A 6048-nucleotide genomic window follows, 5' to 3' on the forward strand; every position below is an offset into this window, starting at 1 on the left:
TATAACAATGGGGACTCTCAAAGTTTTCCTGCAGTTATAAAGCTACCACTTGTAGTAATCATCATGATTCGCTCTTGAAAATTCTCCCAGGATCTCTCATTGCCAAGCCTTTTCCTGGTAAGTTGTATCTGCAGTAAAATAAAAAGAAAATATGCATCGCATTTACTTTCAGAAAGACCAATCCTAGTAAGATTTTAATAAATGCTGTTTGAGGTCCTAGGTTTAATGTGTGTATGTGGGGCTTGCACAAGGTAGCGTGATTGTTTTAATCAGAAGGCCAGAAGAGGAGGAAAATAGAAATATGCCTTATTTTCCCTGAATTCCTACCAGACTTCAAAACATGTAAATTTTCATATTTTTATGCACTTATCAGGGAACATACTTTAGAGGGAAGAATCACTACTTGCTTCTGTGCACTTGTGCTGGTTTTTGCACACCTGTAAACTATGCAGACTAGCTGAAATGTTTAGGGTTTTTTTCTTTCCGTTATGTGTTAGGGGTGAAGGATGCAGGCCTGGGAGTTTTGGAGATGCCTCAGACTGGCCTACTGGTGTACCTCAATTGGAGTCTGGAGTTAATTGCATCAAAGTAGTGATTCAACCCTTTGCTGAGGTAATCTTCATAGTAATAACTATAAATCATGGTGTGCATATTTAATTATTTTTTTAAATTAATCATATTTGAAACACAAATGTTGGAAACAAATGGTGTTTAGAGTTAAGCTCCCTAATCTCCAGTTAGGCGTAGAGCAGCATTTGAAATGGCATTATGTGTAACAGGGTTCAAATTCCCCAGGCACACAAGTCCATTTAGGATCTTCTGAGCAGCAGAATTTAATATTCAAGGCACCACTGTCCTCTTTAAGTAAGTGAAAGTTTCAAGAACTTTTTCGAAATTTAATTTCTACTCAATTACGTAAATAGAAGTTTAGGAACCAAATTCTAAAAAATACTTCTTATGTCTTAGCTATATTTTTTCCTTCATAAATTAAAGAAGTGATGATCCTCAAGAGATTTTTACCTTTAGCTCTACTCACTGACAGCCCAATATGAGGAAGCACAAAACAGACTCGGCCCTTGAAGTTTTTAAAAATAAGAAAAAAGTAAAGGAGCCACCCAGGACCAGGATTTAGCCTCTGATCCCCTCATACACCATGGGGTGCAGCTGCCCACAATTCCAGTGCTCAGCTTAGAAGTTGGGACACAAATCCTGTGGCCAGTACCAGGGAAGCACCAACAAGCTCTGAGAAAGTGGTTTACTTAAAAACAATATCAAGAGTTGAAGTAAAAGTTTCGTTTTGGAGAGGGTTGGTGGGTTTATTTCCTCTGTGCAAAAGAGATAGGACAAAATTTAGGATTGTGATGCAAGTATACCCAGTACTACCCTTATGAGCTGTGCTGCATCTCACTGTGAATTCTATTGTTCACTCCCAGTTTTTTGTAATGGTATCTGTGGTCTGTATTTTGTGTAGAGCATTTGGTGTACCAGAAGGGCCGTCTTTAAAGTGTGGGATCAAGGATCAGAAAATGTTGGTTCCCACCAACATTTTAAGTTTAGGGATAAATTTCCAATGCATAGTTCCAGGATCTTAAGATTTTCCTTTAGTAGGTGCATTGTGTATAAGGATGGAAACGTGAAATTAAGCAAGCAGTTATTGTTCTGTAAAAGGGATGTTATTCTGCTTTAAAAAAACCCAAAACAAAACCAAAAAAATTAAAATTATTTAAAATTATCTGCTCTGCGCACACAATGTCAGACTTTTCTCTTAGTAGTTTTTATCTCCCCTCATCATAATGATTTGAATAAATGCTGTTACATTTTCTCCAGGACACTTAGTTCTTTGGTGAAGTCTTATTTTGATTTCCTGTGTCTTTCTGACATGATTTTTGCCCCAACTATTCTCTTTAATTAAAGGAGGGTTGAAAACCAATTACTTTTATAATAGCCGCTCTGGTTTTTGTGAGTGAGCAGGAGGGTTTTTTTTTAATGTAGCAAGTCTCTGTTGTTATTCAGAATAATCACAACTGCAGAAAGGAATTTAGATGATGTATACAAAGCAGTAACTCCAAAGCAGTGAGTATAGGCAAATACAAAAGGCATATTCATGTCTAAAACCAAGGGCTTAGGAAATACATGTGGCACAAAACAACCACAGTCTGCAGCACATGAGAGCCCATCATTTTTGCAACAAAAACTGTTTGGAAGCCCCTGTATGTCGTATCTGTTTTGATACTATAGTTACAGGAAAGTAGATATTTGTCAATGCTAAGTGTCAAAGTGTTTTTCAAAGTCTTTCATGAGTATCTAAACACTAGGGGGAAAATTGGCCTAGATCACAACTGAGGAGAAACAAAGCAGCATAGGAGGCAAGAAAACCATAAAAATCAGATTAAGATGCTATGGCAGCGGCATCGATGTATGAAATTTGGGTGTAGAGGCAGATAGATAGATATGTGGAATCCAACTAGAAACATTTTTTAAAGGATAAAACTGCCCATGTAGTGAAAAGCAGAAAAGTAAAAAAGTTAAAGTGCTACGTCTTGCTTAAAAAAACTCTTTTTCAGATTTATCCCTATCTTTCACTGGAAGTTTATATACAACTTCTTAAAATCCCTTTTTGCTCTAAGAATAACAGCAGCAGGAGGAAGTCTTGATGATCTCAAAGGTCTTTTCCAACCTAGTTAATTCTGTGACTCTCTAAGTCAGGTGGCTTAACTGCTGTGCCAATAGATGGAGGAAGTGAGTTTTCCAAAAGAGCCTTGCCCTGTCTCCCTCTGGTTGCAATGCTGTAAAGTGAGGAGTGAACTTCATGAAATGAAACAGGGAACCTGGTTCCTCAGAGGGAGAAGAATCTGGAATTTTGAAAAGGGAAGGATCTGTGTGTGTGTAATAAAGTGTTTGTGTGTTATTTTTTATATAAAAATGTATTTTACATATTGAAAAAATACATACTTTTGCCTTTTGGTTGAGCCTTTTCAGTCATAGCAGCAAAAAAATAAAATCTAAAAGCATTTTATTCATTCTGGGATTTTTCTGTGAGAGTGCTGATTGTTACAGAATCTCCGTTCTTCGCGGATGTCTGTAATGAGTATCAGCAGCTGACTCCACATGGGGTCTTTTTTTTTTTTTTTTCATGGGTAAATTTTATTGATGAAAGGGCTTGTTTTAAAATGGACACAAGCAGAGTCTGATATGCTATGTGCATGCCATGTTGCTGTTACCAAATGTTCACTAGGTTATGGTTGGGCACAATTTGAAAGACTGTTGGTCTTTGAAAGACTGTAGTCTACTTTTTGAAGGTAGACATGCAGCAGGCTTACAAATGTTCATTACAGTTTGTTTAAGCACAGCAGATGTATTTTCTATGAAAGGTTAATTTTACCAGGATGGTTACACTGTAATTTGAACATCATCTCAATATCAACTTCACAGTACTCAAAAATGTAAAGAGCACATGGATGAAATTTATACACCTACATGTGGTAAACTCTAGAACGTTCCCATTGCATTAAGGAATCTACTGAAATTAATGTGTGGTATCATTTGCATGTGTTGGTTTTTTTTGTAGGGGATGAGTTTTGTTAATAATGAAAATCAATGCATTGCGATTTATGATGAAGATGATGACAGTGACCTTTGCTGATGGGGCAGAGGGTTTTGGGTTTTTTTGTTTTGTTTTGTTTTGTTTTTTAACAGATGTAGCATGATTTTGATGGTTTCTTTGACTCTCGATCCTCCGTGTGTGCGTACACACCACCTCTTGCCTGCAGCACTGTTAATCTGAGGCTGGAAGAAAAGTTACAGTGACAGAAGTGATGGCTTTGAAGTAAGTCTAATTGTGTTTACTCTTGATGGGATAGTCCAGCTCAACATCAGCCTTGTGAGGAACTAGAAAAACTGGCAGTATTTCATCTCACAGGGGTAGTATCTTGCTTTGGCATTGCAGACTAAAAAAAAAAGGCAAAAGCCCCCTAGGATCTGAACATAAACCAAGCTCTCACCCCTCTCTTACCTTCTTGAACCCAAATGACTGTCATATGTCTGATGAGTAACCACAAACAACTCTATTTCATTCCTTTTGTTTCCCAAATTTTGGGAAGGATTACAGTGTTGATACATGTGCAGCAATGCTTATTAGCATAATTGCTGTACAGCTAATAGTAACATTTAGAGTTGCTATTACTTGTGGTGTTTCAATTTCTTGTTTAACCATCTAAAGAATATTAATTAAAGTTATGGTTGCACGACTAAGCAACAAAATTGAAAGACGTGTCGCATGAGAGATTTGACAAAAATCTGTAATTAAACTGTTATTTACTAACTTCATAAGCATGTTAATAATTAGTTGTCTCTACCAGTTTGTACTGGCTGAGGGGGGTTTTCTAGCTGTATTGTGTGTTTGACCATATGTTGATGTTCAGTGCTTCAGTAACCTTTGTCATGAACTTCTTTATGCCACTGGTTGCTTTCAATTTAAGGTCTTCATATTTGGGCTCTGTATGGACTGTTATAATGATTTTGTGTGTTCATGAACGTTTTCATGTTAACTCGGAAAGTCCTCTTTCCTGCTTTGGTTGGGATTTTTTTCGGGGGGGGGGGGGTGGTTTGGTTTGGTTGTTGTTGTTGGGTGGGGTTTTGTTTTGGTTTTCTGGGGGGGGGGGGGGTTTGCATAGTCTTCTGCTCTGCTTTCAGGATTTCAAAAAATTCAAAAAGAAATCCAGAGCCTTTTGTCTTTTAACGTTTGGCAAGATTTATGTTTTCAATTATTTTGCCTGTTGAAGAAGAGATGAATGTTCACCTTTTCTGATACCAAGCAGACAAATATCTCAACACCCCCACCCCCTGGCATGGTGCTGCTTTATTTTGCTGGATGGCCAAGGATCAGTGAGATTTGGACAGAGGTTGTGCTTTTCTCCCTGCTCCATCAAACCAGCTCCTACCTGTGAATTTTAGTCTGATTATAAGAGATGGTGTCAAAGGTGCTGAAATATCCTCACCATTCTTCTCAAATACCTGACTTCTTCCCAAGGGCCTTCTACCCCATTTTCCTTTACCACTGATTCTCCATGTGTGGTTTTGTTTGTGTGCTTTGCAGGAGAGGCAAAAGAATGAAAAATGGGAAACGGGAGAGTGTAGCTCCCTTCCCACCCTGATCTACACTCCTCACCACACGGAGAGCACTGCATTATCTGGAGCAGCTCTGGGAGAGGGGGCAGGAGCTGAGGCACATCAGGTGGACACAAGATTATGATGGAAGAGTATAGGTGGCTAAATTGACACAGTTAAGTATAATTTGCTGCTGCATGTATTTAAAAGTTCAAGCTGTGTCCCTGAATGGAGAGAAAAGGGTTTAGCAAAGCTCAGGGACTGGGTTTTCATCTGTGATAAAAGATGACAACAAGGAGTGGGAAAATGTGTCAGTAAATTTGTGACGAGCTGAGAAATCCTATTCTAGGAAAATTGAGATTTTCTGGGAATTTATTCTTCTGAGTAGTTCCAGCAGAAACAAAGTGACACAGTCTTTTGGAAATGTCAAAGCTAGTAATTTTAACTCCAAAAAAATATTAAAGGATGTCTGTAATAAAAGACAATGGAATGAATGTTGTAATAATCATCATGGAGATGGTCTGTTTTGCTGCTACCTTCCAGGTTACAGTGGTTTCTCAGGATGTGGAAGATGCAGCTTCACAAACAGTGGAGTGCACTCAGTGGCTACATCTACACTGACAGCACTTGTGAATATTGCTGGAATACCTACAGGTGTGACAAATCTGCAGGAGAAGATGTATAGAGAAATTTGGATGATGTGGAGAACCTGGCTGTCCACACTGTGAACCAGTCAGGAGACTTTTGCTTCTGATTAGCTCAGGTCTGGCCCTTTGGACAGCCTCTGTTAGCACCTGGAGTGCAATAGTAGTGCTCTTAAGCAGACTTTTCTGCTCAGTTTCTTCCCATTCTGTGCACTCTTGGATTCTGGGATGCATGCTCTGGTAGGTGGCACCTGGCAGGTTATCAGTGAGGAGGTGCACTCCTCTGTAAGCAAAGGCA

This window comes from Coloeus monedula (genome assembly GCF_965178545.1).
Source record: "Coloeus monedula genome assembly, chromosome: 5".
In the NCBI taxonomy this organism is placed as follows: domain Eukaryota; kingdom Metazoa; phylum Chordata; class Aves; order Passeriformes; family Corvidae; genus Coloeus; species Coloeus monedula.